At 41.8% G+C, this 20,390-nt stretch overlaps 1 protein-coding gene across 3 annotated transcripts in view; it reads left to right on the top strand.

Annotated features, from left to right (window-relative positions):
* Positions 1–20,390, top strand: part of n4bp3 (NEDD4 binding protein 3) — a 31,527-nt gene that overhangs the window by 3,574 nt on the left and 7,563 nt on the right. The window contains exon 1 of one of the 3 annotated variants that reach the window (XM_034093690.2): positions 3,426–3,511. The exons of the other annotated variants lie outside the window; for them this stretch is intronic. The gene's annotated coding sequence lies outside the window, so the exon portion shown is untranslated. Of the gene's footprint in view, positions 1–3,425; positions 3,512–20,390 lie in introns of those variants that run through there. 3 annotated transcript variants of the gene reach the window in all.

Genomic DNA, 20,390 nt, shown 5'->3' with positions numbered 1-20,390 from the left:
AAGTCTGCAGACAAGACGGCAGGCGAAAAACCTTTTAAAATGCTTGTTTTCTGAATGGAGATTGGGTCGACCAGGCTAAGCTAACGTTGTATATGCTCACTCCACACTCATAACAACGGCCTACAGACATAAATAAACCAGCGACTGTATTCGCCATGACACAGACAGTCTGTGGTTTGTTCTTGTTTAACTTCTGTACAGTTTCTGAACAGATATGAGGAGCTGTGATCTCTGTGTGCTAACTGCTAATAGCTAATGGCTGATGTTTTCTGGTTGAACGTCAGTGACGGCAGGCTGAGATCCTCACCGCTGATTGGCTTCCGCGAGAACGCGTCACGTGAATTTGACGCCCGAGTTGAAAAAATTGAACTCTCGCGTTTGACGCGGCCCCCTTCAATCGCGTGATTCGCGCCGCGTCCACCGCTTCATGCGCGTCGTCGGAGCGAATTCGCGCCTGATCGTGTCTCTGCATTGACTTGACATGTAATCGCGCCGCCCCCAAACGTCGCATCGCGTCCGGTGTGAACGTAGCATTAGTATGTATTGGTGGATCTGGCATAACGAGAAGCTCACTTGGTGAAATAAGCATGTAGGCACATGCTTATTTCTATAAATCAAAATGTCTTCTGTGTCCAGCTGAACCTGTTAAGCAATGCCTTCCATTTAAAGTCTACTGTGTCCAGTATTTCTTTTTATTACTGACTTACTGCGTGGTTGTTGGGCCTGCCCCTTGACTGCTGAACAATAGTTTTATCCTCATGGGACAAGCAGGACCCCCTGACCTTCAGAGGGGAAAGGTCTGAGAGTGTAGGAGGACGGACAGAGCCCATACTGTGACCTTTTGTCTATAAATGTCACCAACGCAGAGGGCCCACGGAAATAGCCGCTAACTCTGGAAAAATCTCATTTTAGGACTATTGTCCTGTTAATGAATGTAGCCTCTTTGCCCCATGAGTCAGCCCAGCCTTATCGTTTCCTCATGTTTTTATTGATCGGGCTTATCTCTTAGTGAGGAGAAGAGCCCACACCTGCCTTAGGTGTGCGTGTGTGCGTGCGTGCGCGCGCGCGCGTGCGTGCTGAGTACCTAGCCCCTGTCTCTTTTATTTAGTCTGAAGAGTTGTAGCTTTGAGAACAAAAGGCCATGAGTCTAAGCCCTCCTCTGCGAGTGGGCTTTGTTGTTTATTTTTATCTGCGTGTATAAGTAGCAGTGGTCGAGGCAGACGCAGCTCATCTTTTCCAACAGCTTTTCAGTTTGCTGTAACATCCTGTTCTTTTATAAGAAATCACACTGTGTATTTAAAGGTTGCATGTCTTGCTCAGGTCACACAGGTAGCAAAGTGGAAGTTAAGACTCACCTGCATTGTCATGTTTGGTTTTTAAAGAAACAGTTTGACATTTTGAACAATACAATCTTTCTTTTTCTTGTTAAGAGTTCGAGATACCACTTGTATTTGTTTCTTATATATGGATGCTCACTTAGCAGCCAGTTAGCTTATAGCTTAGCACAAGAAACAAGTAGCCTGGCTGTGCCCAAAGGGAACAAAATAACTTTAACTGATTTGGTAAACAAACATTTTAAGGTGCTGGTAGGTGGATTGTTACCTACAAACCAAAGCCAGGTTAGCTGTTTTAACAAATGTGCAGTCTTTAGCCTAAATTAAGCTAAGCTAAACATTTGCTGGTTCTATATTCATATTACCATACAGACATGAGAGTTGCATCAGGGTTAGTTTCCCAAAATGACAAACTTCCCCTTGAAGAAAAGTCTCTGTAAATATATTCAAAGAATCTGTCTCTGTAAATAAGGTACTCTATTTTAAATCCTATTTGACTGAATTTCCTGTCATGTTTTTCTAAAGTAGAACTCACAGACACACTAAGCTCAGGTGCGTGTCTGATGACCAAGGCTAATGTAATTTCTCAAGAGCCAGACATCCAGTGTGCCTCCCATAGCTGCTTCCTGTAATGTTATTGTCCAGAAGAGCTTAGGCAGAGGAAATGAGCCTAGCTCGTGCTGTTGTCTCGTCTTGTTGACTGGTCAGACAGGTACAGTAACTGTCAGCAGGCCCCGACTCGTCCCTCTCTTCTTTCTGCCTCACATTCCAATCTACGAACCTCGACATTCCTATTCTCTCTTCAACCTACCTCTCCTGCTGCTGCCTTTTTTTTTTATTCACATACACATACATGCACCACCTTCAATACTTCTCGAGGTTCCCAGAGCTTTCTTGTTGGTGCTGCTCTGTCTGCCAGCTGAGAGACTTACAACTGAAAATCTGTGGAATCTGACACTGGATATGCCTGTGAGGCCCAAAGGTAATGACAGGGGTACAGCGTCACCTGCTCAAGTGTTAGACCGGGCTGCCTCGCTTTGATGGGGTTATCCCCTCCTTTCATTTTTCAGCTGATTTTTCTCCAAGTTGCTCTCAGCGGGCCAAAGGGCAGCAGAAGAAAAAAAATCACATTATTTCTCTGGAATGCCTTTAATAGAGTGCCAATTGCTATATTGTGCATCTCTGGTTGTCAAGGTGCTATATAAGCATGGATTCCTGTGTGCCCACCTATTGGTGCCAGCTTTAGGAAGTCCAAATACCTCCTGCCCTCAGCTCTGTCGCCTGCATCACATGGCGAAGAAAGAAGAAAGGGGTCGCTTTCTCCTGGTTAAAAGAGAACAATGTCCTCTCTTTTCTCCCCTCACAAGTGAGCGTCTCCAGTTTGAATTATGTAATTTGATACGACGTAGAACCCGTCCACTAACCATGCCTCAGGAAGGGCGACTTACACTCAGACTATTGTCCAGACGGTCCACGCTGAGACAACCCCCACATGCTCTCATTTTCCACTCATTCCTCATGTATGCTCTCCTATTTTATCTTACCCTCATCCTCTGTGTTCCTGCTGTCTGTCTTTTAACCCGAGTCTGATCCCTCATATTGTCTTATTACCTGCGAGCAAACAAGATGCATTGTAATGTATTTGTCCAGTGACGCTGGCTCTCCAGTATGTCAATGCAGAGTCCGGATTGACCGCCTCAAGGCCGGTACACATACATGCGGAGCTTTTGTTGGTGAAACTGGGAGAACAAGTCCAACCACACTGGCCCCTGAGAGGCTGAAAGAGCACAAAGAGATAAGCAGGTGAGGAGGAAAAGGAGAGGGTGAGTGTACCAGATTCTCTCAAGGGAGTCAAAACTGATTTATAGCTGCTACAAAGGTCGACTTTAGTGATTTCAGTTTCTTATATGAAACACAGGTTAATCTCCAGAGATTGTGCTTTCTGTATTGAAACACAACATTTACAATAATCCGACCCAAGTCATTTTGTCATGGCCCTTGGGTCAGCGGTTTGGAATGGGCAGCTCCCTCCTATCCACACCTCCCATCTGCCATCACAGACCGAGAAACAGGAAGTCATTTGCCATCATAATCAGTAGTGCGGGCATGAGGACTGAACTAGAGTGAGCATGGATTTAGGAGCTGCAAAGTGAAGTTTCAGGTGGACAAACAAACAGGTAAACAAGTGACTTTTTTCCATCTTTTTCTTTATCTATTTGTTTTTGTACACACTCCTGTGTCCTGCTGGTCTCCAGATCAGAGCAAGATCTCGGTTACCTGTGTGTTTATTGTATACATTCCTGAACTTGCTTCAGGGAAAGTTTGACCTATTAACATGACAGCAAACTCAACCTGCTCTGAACTCACTGTGATTTAAGGCTGAATTGTCTGAAGAACAGCTGGAGCTGCAGAGGGAGAGGAAAGCAGCCTAATTGTTAATTACTCACCCCAGGAGGCATGCTTGTTTGCAGTGGAGTTGACTTGGAATTAGCTAACTTTTTAAGTTAAATCTTCTCTCCAGGACGAATGACGTCACACTAAGCGGCAGCCTCAGCCTCCCCATTCACTTCCAGCACTGAACAAATATGCTAATTAACAGTTAAATATTGATTGTACTAAAACGTAGCCACATGGCGATTAAAGAACCATATATAGGATTACCTGCTCCGCTGAGCTGTGCGCCTTTCCATTTAGTTGTTTTCTGTGTTTGGTAATTGGCGATCTGATGGTCTATTTGTGTTTCTGGGATTCCCCCTGAGGAGTATTCATGGCTCCATGTTGTACCGCTGGGTAACAAGATTTCATGAGACTGACTTTTATTGTTATTATTGAATTATACGGCTTAAGGCAAAATGTCCTTGCCACACAAGGTGAAATTCTCCTCATGTTGATGTCTTACTTGTTGTATCTTGTTGCTTTGCTGTCATTGTAAACAGTGGAGTTGTGACCCATGTTGGCTGAACAAGCTGATTTTCACAAGTTCCCACCGTGCTGCTGCTCGGCACCAACAAACAACAAACACTCTTTATTTACAGAGAAACTCCACAGGAGAAAAAAGTGCTGATGGTCTGACTCGGCATCAGCGTGCGTCAGCACCAGTGTTTACTACCTGACACGCAGCCTGCTCAGCTCTTCCTCTGGTGTTACACTGCAGAAGAGTTTCATCTTTGCGGTTTATCTCAGACTACATTTTAAAGCCCTAACACTTAAAGCAGTTGTTCCCTGGGAAAATCCATACATGTGTAGTCCTCTCTATCTCAATCAACATTCAGCTGCAGCCCACACCTTTCCCTGTTTGTGTTCCTGTGTGGTCCATCATGGAGGGTGTGTGGATGGATGCATGCATGCACATTCACTGCAGCTGTTAAGTAGAATTGGTTCAGGTGTGGGTCGATGTGGGAACCACTCGATTTCTATCTGTGTGATCACAGAACGGTGACTCTTACATGAACCGCTCCAGGAAACAATGGAGCCACAGAGAGAAAAGAGAAAGAGAGCCCTCCTATCCTCCTCGCTCTAATGAATTTAATAAGTAGCTAGCTCTTAGGCTTTTGTCTTTATAAGCTCAATTTAACTCTGTATGGCTCCCCCGCTCTGATTATGTGGAAGAATTATCAGTCATTAAATGTCTGATATTACCAATTTAGCTCTCATGGGAACTTAAGTGATTTGGATAAAAGACATTTTATTTTAGTATCCCACAACACTTCAGGGCCCAAAGCAGAGAAGCAGACCCCTGTCTACAGTTATAGTCATATCAGTGCTGTTCGGCCGATGTGAGTGCACATTAATAATTACCTAGAGAGAAATGTAAGGAATGTGATTTTGTTTCCACACATCGCACTCTCCCTTTACATTCTTCAATCTGAACTTGTGCACTGTGTTGAGCTCACTGTGCTGATAGCAGAAGTTGGCAAACACTGTACAGACTTTGCTTGTTGACAAGGTGAATAGAAACCAAACACAGAATTTGAACCGTATTCAGGATAAGGTGAAATAAATTGTATGCCGCTCTGCTGTTTGCTCTCACAAATTCCAATGAACTAAGCAAGAACATATTCCTGTATGCTGCTGTTTTTGCGGTTGTTGACCGTTCCTGATGACATCAGGGGAAAACTAGAATTTCAAATGTGTTAATCCAATGTGGTATTGCTGTGGAAAAGGGTAAATAGAGGCTATGGAAAGAACCTGGAGGGAAATTTATCATCACTGTTATATTCTCAATTCAAGTGTTTGTTTTCAATTATATCACTTTTATTTAGCCAAACACTTTATTTCAAATATTAACACCTGAAATAGTGCCATAATCGTAAGAAAAATATACCATGGTGCCAAAGTGTCTCATGTTTCCAAGATTGGTGAAAACTGTACTTGCAGTGTGAAGATTAATGTGTCATTTGTCTAGGGTCCAAGGACACAGTCATTCTCTTTTTCTTAAGCACCTCAGAAAACGTCCTAAAAGTAACATTAGTAATCTGTCAGCAACCCAAGCCAATGTTTCCTGGTACTGCTAGCCTTTCCTTGTGTTACATAAATAGTAAAACACAGGTGTTCTAAAATATGGCCAAGTAGGCGGCAACCAATCAGGGTTAGTGTTAGTTAGTAGTTAATGTTAATCATCCAAATACATCTCTCCTATATCATTAACTGGTTAGGCTGAACATGTGTTGCCTTAGTCTGCACAATAGCATGTTTTTCATGACATCTTTTACAGCATTAGTTAAGAAGTCCGCAAGAATCGTTGTTTTAAATCAAGTTTTGGCAGTAGCATTTGGGTCAATTAACAGGCTAGGTAAAGCTGATCAAATCTGTTAGCGACAGTTAGTCGGCAAGACGGACAGCTTTCGGAAATTGAGGTGCTGCTTTTGTCTGTCATCACTTACCTTTTAGTTTATTCAATAATTCTTTGTAGAAGAACTTGCCACCACTATAACTGTAAACTACATAACATCCTGTAGAACAACAGAATGATGGCAGGTGTAACAACAACAACAGCTAAGGGGGGTGTACACATTGTTAGTTTGCAGGCAGTTTGATTTGATCTGAGATTATTTCCAGTTCAACCACCATGGTGCAGCACTCACAATTATTTGGATAGATAGTGATACATGCAGTTGCTGCTAGATACTGTACAATACATACACAATTAGAAAGTGTGTTTTAGTAAAGGAACCCAATGTGTTCTTAAACATTTACCTTGGTCAGGGTTGATATTATTCCAACGGGATTTTTCAAAGATGTTTTGCCTTGCATGGCCTCAGATCTACTTCATATAGTAAACACATCTCTTAGTCTTCACTCACGTATTTTTACACAGGCCCTGAAAACTGCAGTCATTAAACCACTCTTAAAAAAGAATAATCTAGATCAGGGGTCTCCAGCCTTTCTCCATCCGAGAGCTACTTTGAAAAAATGAAAGTGGCCAAGAGCTACTTGCATCGCATCGCTTACATTTATTCACATAGCACTCATCATTTTGAATTAAGCTACTTTTGTACACGTGTGAAATCAATACCCAAAGCTTATCAAAAATCTTAACTTCACATCAAGGTCCAACAAAACGAAAATGTCTCACTATTATTATGGCCCAAATAGTAATCACTGAAGATTCACATACATGTCCAAGAAAAAAAGAAAATATTTTCACTTCTTATTATGGCCCACATAGTAAATGCATCACCTTAATCACCACCGTACAAACATCTTATGGCACATGTATAAAATATGTGCATTCACTCTTTTTCACAGTTATATTGAGATGAATGGCACTGCATGGAGTCCACCATAGAGGTGTATGCTGGAGTGTACCCACTTAGGTTCACTCTAATAGAGTCATTTAAAGGTTCATCAGTCGGTCTTGTTCTGTATTTAGATTTCATTCGTGTCAGAAAAAGCTGCTTCACAAAGGTCTGTAAAGCCAAATAAAGCAGACATGTTCAGTGCTGCTTGGTGAATGTTCTTAGAGTTGTCTGAGTCTACAAGGCTCCAGAAATGTTGTGAGTTTTGCTGAGACTTAAGCTGAACATGATTTTGGAGATGTATAACCTCCATCTCCACAGGGTTGGCAGAGTTCAGCCATCTTCTTCTTTTTCTTCGTCTTGACATTAAATTATAAACCATAATAAATCAATTGTATAGGTCTAGCCTCCCTATATCTGTGTGAAATTGTTCCATCCTCAAAAACAAAAAACGAATGCTTCTGCAGTCTAGCTTCAGCTTCTAGCAACGGCCTTCTGTTAAAGAAAGGACACTGAATGTCCTGAATGTGGCATCACACACATGACTAAGAGCCTGTGACACCATCCCAACAACTGTTGTGCAATGAAATATTGGTCTACTAGTAATCTCGAACCGTCAGTTTAAAAAAGAAAAAGCGATACCGTTCCGTTAAATATCAATAATTTCGAACATCGCGGGGAAATTCCTTGACTCATTTTGAAGTTTTGGGGGAAGCCGGAAGTGACGTCAATGCGGGAACGCTTCGAGAGCCAAACACGGACAAAGTGTGTTGTTATGCGTAGAAATGGTGAATTACTGAGATTAGGCACGTTAATAACGTTTTAATGAAGTTGACTACAGTATATTCATATTTGTCAGTGCTTTCATGTCAATTCGGCGACATAAACATAAATGATCGTGGTGAAGATGATGATTACATTACGATTAAAAATCGGGAGTGAGAGCTGCTGAATTTCCTCCCGTCGGATGTGATATAAAAACAAATCGATTATTTTTGTGGTTGTAAACTCAAGTGGATGAAACTACATTTATTAGTGCTTTCATGTCAATTCGGCGAACATATGATACATTAAATGATCGTTTGTTTGAGCCGGTCTGCATTTCCTGATGAGAAAACAAACCGATGCTTTTTGTAGTTGTACACCAACAACATGGATTAAACGTGTGGTTTTTTTACCACAATGTTGGGGAAATCAATGGATAAAATGCACGGATTATTATTATTATTCCCACTCCGATCGGGACACTAGGTCCACCGTTTCCCCGCAGCGAGGCTCCCCCCGTTGACAGTTTACGTGGGCTGGGTGCAGTGGCGGACTGGCCATCGGGACGAATCCCGATGGGCCGGTACCGAAGTGGGCCGGTCGGATAAATCACCAGCACATCCCCCATAGGCGGCGCGTGAGGCTCAGGTTTGAGAAGGCTAAATAACTTGTTTTACCTGACGCTGCCCGCCTCCGGCGTCTATAGAAAAGAGATCAACTCAGTGTGCGGAGTTTAAATCTCTCAAGTCATATTACAGGATAAAGAAAATACAGTTTAAACTGCCGTATGCAGAGAAGACGCCGACGTGTCGCACTTATCATTCATATTACATCATCAATCAGATCATCGATCATATAATATCATAATATATCATATATTTCCTTATCTGAGTCAGCTTCTCCAGCCTCATCTGGCCGTGCAACACTCACAGTGTCACATACTGTATGCAGAAGTATTATTTAACACATTATGTTGACGAAACACTCGAGACAAATGTAATTAAAGTCAGATCCACTCGTGTCTTAGACGTGAACGCGCTCTCAGCAGGAGAGAGAAACCCTGGCTTGATTTACCGAGTTGATAACCAGCGTCGTAGGACCGCTTAGCGAGATCTCGTTTGTTAGTTTGTTGTTGTTAGTTTGTTTGTTACTCAAACATATCCAGGGTCTGTTGAACTAGCTTCGTAGTACAGGGCACAGGTGGCTAGCAGCCTAATGTCAAGGACACAGACATTATACATTATAGTTGTATTTTACCAGGATGCAGTGACACAAATATTTACATATTTACATTTACTATCTACAGCACCCTGACATCCCCCACTCCCCTCGTTGACAATTAACTAGCGGTACCGAAGTGGGCCGGTCGAGAGTCCCGGGATGATTTTTAGTCCCAGTCCACCACTGGCTACATGACCATATGATCGCCCATATTGACGCACCTCATTCCTAAACTTAGAAGATACAACATAAACCGATCCTTCAGCCTCATATGAGCTCTCAGACACGTTCAACATTAACCTGTCATCGCTGTCTGAGCTTGCTGCTGTGTGCGCCGTCGTGCGTTTACATCTGACTGTATATATATAAAGGTTTACATGCAGATGCTGGGATCCTGGACGGTGCAGCTGGAGCGCTGTGCCCGCAATGACGTCACCCATCATTTGGCGGGACTTGAAGAATCCGCGAGAAGATCCAGAAAATTGTCAACATTGAAGGCAGATTAATGGTTATCAAAGTACAAATATCCAAAATCAGTTCAGTAACGGTTTTCAATGGGACAATATGTACTCAAATTGATGGGTTTGGATGATGGGGGAAAACCGTGTCACAGGCTCTTTAAGTCTGAACACAGCAGACAACAGGAGTATTTACAACAGCATATACAAACAAAAATACTGCATGTGGGTGCACACTCACATTCTCTGTCTTACTGTTACATAAGTCCCATGAATGTATGAGATTAAGTTAGCTTCATCATCTCAATCAGTGATTAAGTGAATAATAAAGTTTCTATCGGGTCACTATCAGCCTGTCACTCATTATTTTTCAGGAGGGGGCGGGGTTTGGAGGAACATAGAGGAGACGGTGATCGCGGAAGCTTTCTTCCTGCCTTCACAAACTTTACACATGTATTTATCAACTGAAAATAGCAAGAGGACATTCATACTCTGCAATCCAAGACTTGATTAAATCCACCAAAAACCTGACATGACGATAACGAGTGTTTTTCAAAAACACAAATCCCTCCCTGTGTGTCTCTGAGCCGCAGCGACACGGACTGATTAAGAGCGGGTCATTCTGCTGTTGGTTCTGGACTGGTGTTGCTGGAGAAAGCAGACTGCTCCGTGTGTGGTGTCGCTGTGCGGCTGTCACGTCTGTTCCTTGATCTCTGCGTCACCGACCAATTTTATATTCGTGTGACAGAAACAATTCTAAAATAAAAAAACTTTATTGTCCGGCCGCGGCCGAAAAATCAAGAAGCAACCTTACTACGCGATAATCGAGCGGCGAGCTACTGAAAAGCTGATCGACGTGTTGGAGACCCCTGATCTAGATGCTTCAGTAATGAACAATTACAGGCCCATATCAAAGCTCCCATTTCTAGGTAAAATCATTGAAAAAGTTGTTTTTCAACAGTTGAGTAATTTCTTGCATTTAAATAACTGTTTTGATGTGTTCCAGTCAGGCTTTCGTCCAAACCACAGCACTGAGACTGCTCTTGTAAAGGTCTTCAATGACATCCACTTAAACACAGACAGTGGCAGAACTTCAGTGTTAGTATTATTATGGCGCGTTTCCACTGCAGGCCTCGCTCGGCCTCGCTCGGTTTGGTTAGGCCTTATTAGGCCCGGCTCACTTTAATGCTGCGCTTCCATTACAGTTTAGGAACTGGGGTAGTTACTATAGTAACGTGTGTAGGCGGAGCCGTGACGTCATCTTCAATGAGAGCCCCAGAAAAACAACACAGCCGTTAGCTCTTAGCACTCAGAGCTCACAGCTCTTCATATCTGTTCAGAAACTAGACAAAAGTTAAACAAGTACAAACCACAGACTGCCTGTGTCATGGCGAATACAGTCGCTGGTTTATTTATGTCTGTATAGGCCGTTGTTGTGAGTGTGGACGGTTAGAGCATATATAACGTTAGCTTAGCCAAGCTCCATTTAGAAAACAAGCATTTTAAAAGGGTTTTTCGCCTGCCGTCTGTCTGCAGACTTGTCAAAGCATTAATTCATGGTTTTTACTAACCGGCATCAGTATGTTGTTACTTCGGCATCATTTTGAAACGTGTATTACAATTAAATCACTGTCAAATATGTTAATCTTGTTGTAGTTGAAGCCCCCTTGCCAGCGATTCTCTCTCTAGTTTAGCATACTCAGCCCGACTCAGCCTGGTTGTTCCTGGCCCTAGAACCACGATTTAGTCGGGCCAGAAAAAAGGTGAAAAAGTAGCCCGGCCCAAAACTAGGCCAAGTGGAAACGCAACCAAAAACGGGCCCGCACGGCTCGGCACGCTTAAAGCGAGCTACCCGCTGCAGTGGAAACGCGCCATTAGATCTCAGTGCTGCGTTTGACACTGTTGACCACAGCATATTACTAGACCGACTAGAAAACTGGGTGGGACTTTCGGAAACAGTTCTAAATTGGTTTGAATCCTACTTAAAGGACAGAAACAACTTTGTTTCTATAGGTAAATACACATCTGAGTTGACAAATATGACATGTGGGGTACCTCAAGGCTCCATCTTGGGGCCTCTTCTCTTTAACGTCTACATGCTACCACTGGCTCAGATAATGAAGAACAACAAAATAAGTTACCATAGCTATGCAGATGACACACAAATGTGCGTAACAATTTCACCAGGAGACTATGCTCCAATTCAAACACTGAGTAAGTGCATTGAACAAATCAATGACTGGATGTGTCAGAACTTTCTCCAATTAAACAAAGATAAAACTGAGGTAATGGTTTTTGGAGCCAAGGCAGAACGTTTAAAAGTTAGCGCTGAGCTTCAATCTGCAATGTTCAAAACAACAGATAAAGCCAGAAATCTAGGTGTAGTCATGGACTCTGTCCTGAGTTTCAACTTTCACATTAAAACAGTTACTAAATCAGCCTACTATCACCTAAAGAACATAGCTAGGATTAAAAGACTAATGTCACAGCAGGATTTGGAAAAACTTGTCCATGCTTTTATCTTCAGTAGACTCGACTACTGCAATGGTGTCTTCACAGGTCTCACTAAAATATCTATTAGAAAGCTCCAGCTGATTCAGAACGCCGCTGCTCGAGTCCTCATTAACACTAAGAAAGTGGATCACATCACTCCTGTTCTGAAGTCTTTACACTGGCTTCCTGTGTGTCAAAGAATAGATTTCAAAAATACTGCTGCTGGTTTATAAAGCACTGAATGGTTTAGGCCCAAAATACATTTCTGACCTCCTGCTAAACTATGAACCACCCAGATCTCTCAGGTCTTCAGGGACTGGTCAGCTTTCTGTCCCCAGAGTCAGAACTAAACATGGGAAAGCAGCGTTCAGTTATTATGCTCCAAATATCTGGAACAAACTCCCAGAAACCTGCAGATCCGCTGCAACTCTGACTACTTTTAAATCCAGACTAAAGACTTTTCTTTTTGTCGCTGCTTTTAATTGAACTATTCACATCTTAAACTGCACTGTAACTTTTATCCATGTATTTTTTCTTTTAATGTTTATTTTATTAGCTTTTCTTTTTAATGACTAATTTGAAATGCCATTTTCTTAATGTCTTTCATTTTTTGTAAAGCACTTTGAATTGCCTTGTGTTGAAAAGTGCTATATAAATAAACTTGCCTTGCCGTGATCAGATTTACCTCTAGTATCAGATGCACTCGGTTGCATGTTGCTTTTACCACTCAGGGTGATTAGATTAACAATGTGTGTGTTTGTGTGGGTGTGTGCGAGTGTTTGTGTTTACATGCATGTGTGTGTTGGATGAGTGACGGGGCAAGTGTATCTCAATTAAAACATCTAAGGTACTTATGCAGATAGTACTACACACATTATGCAATCAATCTTTTTTCACATCACAGATTGAAGACTCTGATATCCTAACAAAACAGACTGTTCTGTTGGAAAAGAACAAGAACAGGGTTGTTGTTGAATACATTTCCATTGGCTACAATAATACATTTGCCCCTCCCTCGGTGGCATCGTCTCACTCTGAAGCAGCCTTATGTAACATCAGTTATATTCAGATCAAGGTTCCATGAAACACCAGTACAACCAGTCACCTCAGATAACCCCAACATTACTACTGTAGCAGAGCCAGTAATAGAATTCTGTGCAGAAATACAATAATGTAAAGTCAGCACAGGCAATAAAGGCTAAGGCACACTGTGCAGACCATCATCAATAGGCTAACTGATGCAGAGTGAGGAAACACAGCTCAGCTGGTTCCACTTCAAGTATCGACAGCTGGTTGCGTGAAGTCAGTTCAGGTCAGGATCAGGACTGTAATACAAATTGTGAATCTGCAAACCCTCTAAGGCAGACATAGTTTTAAGGATTTCTCTTCTGGGTCTGTAATAACGGAGGCTGCTGTGGAAATTATTACTGAGAGTTAGACAGCATTTAGTTCTATCTACCTACTTAACACCGAGAGCATTTGGAGAAGGACGCTGTCATTATAGATATTGAGAAAAAGATAATTAGATGGATGAGAGGCTCCTCTATGGCAATATGCTTTTCTCACAGCATGCATGAAAAGCACAGTTGTTACTTACAACACTAATGATGGCTCTGTTCTAATCACGTATAGATGGACAATGAGCCATCATGCACGACATTGGAAACCTACAATAAAACCAGCTACTGGAATACAACCATTGTTCATTTTATTATTTACACCTATGCTTTTCCTACCGGCAACATGTATTGCATTAATACGGCCTATTAGTCTGCTAAGGGGTATTTTTGGGATAAGTTGACTAAGATTTCTTAAATTGATTAGTCATGTTTGCTATTTCTCATGCTAAATAAATTATTTCCAGGAAATATATCACATATCATTGTCAACACATTTGTATTGGTGTTAGATTAATTTCTTCAGTCATGGTCTGTCTTACATGTTACTTGTGCGCCAACTTATACTAAGTTTTATACATTTGATTTCATAATCATATTTAGAGATAAACATTGAGGTTATCCAAAATCAAGTCAAATCAAGGGCGTTAATCCAATGAAAATGTAACAGATGGAACATGCGTTTGGGAATTGTGTCCTAAAACTCATGAGACTGTTTACGAATAGCATTAATATAGGTTTTTCTCAAATACATTAATATAACTGATCATATAGCTAATAGAAAAGTGGCAAAATGTCATCAACTGTCAGTATTGGCAAGGACAGTATTTTAAATGAATCCAATTGTCTTTTCGTTCTATATTACTAAATGTATTGTTTGGCAGAAACTATTGAAATATAAGATTATATGTATGGACAGTAGGGCTGCACGATTTTGGGAAAAAATGTAATTGCTATTTTTCTGACAGATATTGTGATTCGATTTGCGATTCTGTTTTTAAGCGACCCAACGGAAGTTTATTGTAAAATGCGACCATATCTCCGGTTAGGAAGGTCGTATCAACATGCTCCCGTCTCTAGCACCCCCGCAGCCCGAGCTACGAGTGAAAGAACTAAACTTACATGAAACTTCCGTTAGGTTGCTTTAAAGTCAAGCTTCAGTTTAAGATTCACCCTGCAATGGAAACATGTGATGGAGCAGTACTAACCTGACTCAGACGGTTTGTTTCACCAAACCATCTAGGAAAGCTCCATTGGAAGCCATTTGGAAAAGTATTTCACAAATACTTGGCAGGTGATTGGATCAATCTGTCTATCACCTTCTATCATGGGCCACTTCTGATTGGTTAACAATGGTTGGTACTTGTGGAGCACAGCACTTCTGATTGGTGTGGATGACTGACACACAAGAAGAACAACAAAAATTAATGCAAACAAAAAAAAGTTATAAAAAAATCGCAGGCTTTGCGATTTGATAATCGCATCATTTCAAATCGCGATTTCTATTCCAAATCGATTAATCGTTCAGCCCTAATGGACAGTTATTTAGCACCTGTAAAATATTGTTTCAACAACTCACAGTGAGCAAAATAGCTGGGCTTATATTTTATTCATACTGATGAGTTCAGAGTGAATAAAATGGTATAGTATAGTGTAGGGGTCTGCAACCTTTTTGACCAAAAGAGCCATTTTGCTCCTTTTTCCAAAACATTTGTCTGGAGCCGCAAAACATATTTCATAGTTTTTTATTGTTATATCAGACAAAAACTACAGTTTTTTTTGCATTTATAAGGCTATTTATTACATGATATAAAACTGTTAACCTCTAATAAGAAACAAAGAACTCTTATAAGGATAATTAAAAATAATACACAGGCCTACTTTAAAATAAATTAAACACAGCACTTGGGGAGTCCTCTGCACATTTGAAGGGGAACAAAATATTATTAAAATGGGCCCACTTTGAAATAAATAAAACATATAGCTGCACCCTAAAAAGAGTTAAAGGTAGTGTAGGTAAGAATGGAGAAGCCAGCTCGAGTGCGCTAGAATTTGAAAGTACACAACCGGAAAAAATATGCCTCTTCCTTCAGACTTCCTCACAGAGTCCCTCCTCCAACACACATGAACGCGCACATGACCAATGAGGGCACGATATAAGTTTGTGCACAGATGGAAGGCTGACAGGCAGGTAGGCCATCCATCCAGTTACTTTAGCCGGGCCGGCTCAGATGATTGGTCGTGCTTTTTACAGCGCTACGGCTTCCAGAGATTAATTTTTGTATGTATTTATTGTCAAAGCCTTTAATATATTCATTGCTATCGGGACGTTAAGAGCATTCCATGGAATATAACAAAAAGTGTTTTCTGAAATAAATTACATACCCCATTGAATTATGACTGAAGATTGTCAGCTGTCTTCCTCTCCCTTGTTGTTCCTCGATACGTAAAGGCTGCACCACCGTTAACAACTTCTCTCCACATATCAAACATACCGGTAAACCAGCATCGTTTGCTGTGAAAGCAGATAACTCTGTCCACACAGAATTAAATCCTGTGTTCCTCCGGTACTTTTCTTTGATTTATCCATAGTTCGCTCATCGAGCCGGGGGTTATTCGCCTCCAAGAAAAGGCGCTCGCGCGGGACCGTAGCAGGATGTGATGCATATTTTAGTTGACCTAATTAAAACCGTTTTGTTTTTTATTTATGTGTCACAGTATCACCTCAAAATACAACATACGAAACATTTTCAACCATGCAACAAAATATAAATAGTCCTACAAATACTTTTATTTTATTTCCTTCTTATTTTTGTCTAAGCTCAAGGGAGCCAGAGCAGAGGGCTTAAAGGGCCGCGGGTTGCCGACCCCTGGTATAGTGTAAAGGCTGGTCCAGTGTTCCCTAAACGTGTCAGCTTTTTTCTGTCAGAAATAAAACGTCTGTGTTGCCTCTTAAACGTCTGAGGGCTCAATAGTGCCCTGTATGTTAGGCAATGACCAAATATGACCCGTTGACCTCTGTAAAGACTCAAGTGTTGCTCATCAATGGAGGCCGTGTGAGGCTGAACACTGGGCCTTTAGCTTTAACACCAGCACGTCTGGCCGCTGCTGAGTTATGTCCCATGTTCCACACAGAGCTGCTCATCATCCTGAGTGTGAGGAATTTAAAGTTGACCTTTTACGCAAAATTCTCTGTGCTCTCTCATTCAGAAAACAGAAGACAACAATCACCTCAAGGCAGTTAAGCTTGAGGCATTTGACCAAATGTCCTTGTCTGTGTGTCTTGTTAGATTGTACAGATACATGAGACTGCTTTAGACGCACAGAAAAAGGAACACTTCACGACTCGCTTTCAAACTTCTTGGCTCCCCTGAAAGGCCTCCACCTGTAAAGAGGATCTCTGTCTGACTGATCGTCTACCATCCATAATGAATAACCTGCTAACAATTAGAGGCTGCTGCCAAACACTGCTCTGCTGTCATGCCTCACAGCCAGAGAAACTCTCATTACACCCAACACGTAATAGTCAATCAGAGAGAGGAGTGCTCCTTTGCTTCACATCCAGGATGGTTCCTTCCTAGTCGGCCTCGGGCACAGCTCATCCTGCTGCTGCTGACAGATTTATAAAGTTGAAACTCTACTGTATCAGTTACAAGTCAGACTAGAATGTTCCTTTTTACATGAAATACATTTTGTGATCTCTGAGGTATAAACAAGTCCTTCAGTATGTCCATTTCTCTTTGGGGTAATGTATCCCTGTTTTCTGAACAGTTGCACTGATTTAACATCTTACTGGTTTTGTGGCTGAAGATGATTATTTGTTTTTATGTTCTTGTCATAGACATAAATTACGCAAACTTTGTGGGTTTGCAATCAAAAATAGTTGCAGTGATCAAACTTTTCATAAAAGAATGATCCCGATCAACCACTGGTATCTGATTGTTACCGTACTTGTCGGACTATAAAGCGCACCTGCATATTATCCAGCAGCTAAATTGTCCGTCTGTCTTGCTCTCGTTCTGTCTCTCGGTTCCACTTTTACTTTGGCGCGCTACCTGTCTCACTCTTTTCCGGCCTCCAGCTTTTCCTGCTGGAGCCCGCCGCTTAAAGGTGGCGGGCGCGGACCGGTCATAGAGCCCATAGTGTTAAAGGTGGTTAATTTTACCTGTAAAATCCATAGATTTAGGAGGTTCCCTAGAGATTGTTAGCTGTAAAAAAAAAAATGGGGGAAAAAGTCGCGGCTTATAGTCCGAAAAGTACGGTACTTGGAATCCAGACTGAACAAAAAAACTGAAAACATGCTGATGCATTCCTACATAAAGGTTTCTTACTGAGGTTTTTTATAGTCAACAAGCCAGGAACATGAATGTAGGTCCTTATAAAAATACATATTATGTTGACGTAGAAAGACCAGTATAACAAAAAGTAAGCCTCTTTCTAAATCTAACCGTCCTTGCATAACAAACAAAGTCTGTCCTCTGGAGAGGCATTAAACCTGTCAGTCTGTGGGGGCAGTTGTGTTTTATTTTGGCAACATGTTTGGTAAGAAGAAGACACTCCTCTGGTTTCTTTGCGTCACAATTCTCAGAAATCATTGCGTATGTAATGTGCATACATTTCCAGGTCTGGCTTTTAAATATGGCAGAAGAGTCTACCTTATCATGATACATCTCTGACACTACAACAAACCAAACTTCATATCCTTGCATGGCAGTGCAGGAGTTAAATACAATACTGCAGCTCTCTGTGGAATAGATTAAATAAGGCCAGTGGCTGATTTGGTAATCGTAGTGTAATGTTTTACACAACTAACAGCTGTGAAAACTTGTGCACAGCTTTGGAAAGGCTTATATAATGTAACGGTGTGCGCTGTGTGGGCGTTTTAGATGTAACCTGCAAAGTTACCCCACAAATGTAAACAAACGTTGATGGTGGATCAGGGGAGGGAGAGCGCTGAGCGAAGAGGGCAGAGAGGATCTGGAGCTGCGAGCCGTGCATTTGCTTTTTTCGGGGCTGTGTTGAGTGACCTGCACACACACAAGTGTGAGTGAGCACCCGTGGGAGTGAGCGCCTGGTGCATCAAACTGACGAGCCTGAGCTTGTGTTGTGTAAAGCATCTTTGGAATTTGGCTTCGCCGTCCTTCTCTTCTCTGTCTCCGTCCCAGTGCTAACCTTTGTCTCTCTGAGGGTTTGAAAATGTCCCCTCTTCATGCTCAAGCATTTCATTGAAAGCTTTGTTTTCCCTGTAGGACACCTGATTACAATATTTTAGGAGAGAGCGTCCTTGAAACTGCATGTTTTGTTTTCTTTGTGGTTATTGTAAAGTGGCAGCTGTATGGTTTTCTAGATGAGTTAGGGTCGCCTCACTGACAGCTTTTAGACCAGATCTGCGCTGCGCTATGTCCCAAGGAATGTACAGCATTGACTTAAATATGAAGAATGTATACCTCTTTTTGTTTGGGAATCGCAGTATTCAGTATCAGCCTTCTCCTGTTTTTAGACAAGCTGTGTAGTCCCATAGGGTATGATTATATTGATGCTCCGCTACATTCCCGCTGTAAAGGTGTGCTTACCAGATATAGTCAATAAATGTGCTCCATTCCTGGACTAATTTCCCTTTAGAGCTCCAGTTCACAGCATTCACTTTTCAAAGAGGCTTCAATGCCAGCAGTAAATGCAGGTAAATGTGAACGGCACTGTTTCCTGTTTCCTATGCAGCGTTGTGATACACTGATGTTAAACATTTTTACACTTGATCAAAGTTAGCAGCTTTTAAAAAGGCTTGTCACAGCTTTGAAGGAAACATTAATCAAGAACAGAGCACTTTTCAATTAGACCATAGCTGTTCAAGGGTGGTAGAGATCACAGCTTTGATGTGTTTATGTGTGTATGTGTGTGTGATTTAAAGATGTGTGTTGCATTTCTGGGCCCCATGGTTACTCGTGGCTGGGCTGTAAATCTCGCTGTGTGTCCTGGTTTACTCGGGGCCCATAAACTAGAAGGCAATTATGGAAAACAACTGGATGCAAGATTTCTTCAGTCCTGCAAGATTTGTGGTTGCAGCCTAAAAGGATTTGTACCCTCCTATCTACCCAAAAGGAATTGCTTGGCCTCAGCCCCCCCCACCTCAGCCCCAGTTTCCCGTCAAACATCGATTGGCCTCTCATGTCTTTGGCAGATACGAGGCACAACGGAGGAAAATACTGTACCTAAAAATACTGTGTCAGACCTTGGCCAGTGGCCATTAGGTTGGCATACTCATGATTTATTCATGTGGTGTCAAACACACACACAGTCAGCGTGACCTGCACTGACTCATATCCATCATGTTTTACTCTCACTTGAAACAAACAAAGACTTCCTGTAGAACAGCACTAGTTAGGTTATCACATTATATTTGATTATATTCATCGTCATTGATATCAGGTTTCTTTCCTCAGCCTGCATTATATAGGCTTATTAGGAGCCGGATGCTTTAGTGGAGAGTTTTACATTGGGAGAGATAGTACCTCATGAATAAAAACATGAGCAGCTTGTGCTGCTTTGATGTGGGCCTGGCTGAGAGCCGGAGAGGAGTAGGCTGGAGCTCGGCTCTCTCTGCCTATTTAACCATTTTCATAATTGTTATAACTGTCGAGCCCAGCAGTGCAATGCCCTTAATAAATGTTAATATCATTGGATAAGAAACAAAAGGAGATCCCAGGGTGTCACTGCATGCGTCTCTGCTCATCCATAGTATATTACTGTGTGACAGCAAGATAAACTTGCGTACTGGGAGTCAGGGAGGTTGAATGTTTCCTTCAAAATCATGAATTTTACTGAAAAAAGTTCCCAAGTAAATGTAATGGTTCTTCATAAAATAATACTTGCAGTGACCAACCTGAAACTGGTTTATTGGCCGTCCTCCAGGTTGCATCTTGCGACAACAACATACTTTTACTTGAAGAGTCATACTTGGCAGCAATTTCTCAAATATCAGATGTC

This window comes from Pseudochaenichthys georgianus, chromosome 10 (assembly GCF_902827115.2).
Source record: "Pseudochaenichthys georgianus chromosome 10, fPseGeo1.2, whole genome shotgun sequence".
Lineage (NCBI taxonomy): Eukaryota > Metazoa > Chordata > Actinopteri > Perciformes > Channichthyidae > Pseudochaenichthys > Pseudochaenichthys georgianus.
Note: the sequence above shows the minus strand (reverse complement) of the source record. Positions and strands in the feature narration are given on the sequence as shown.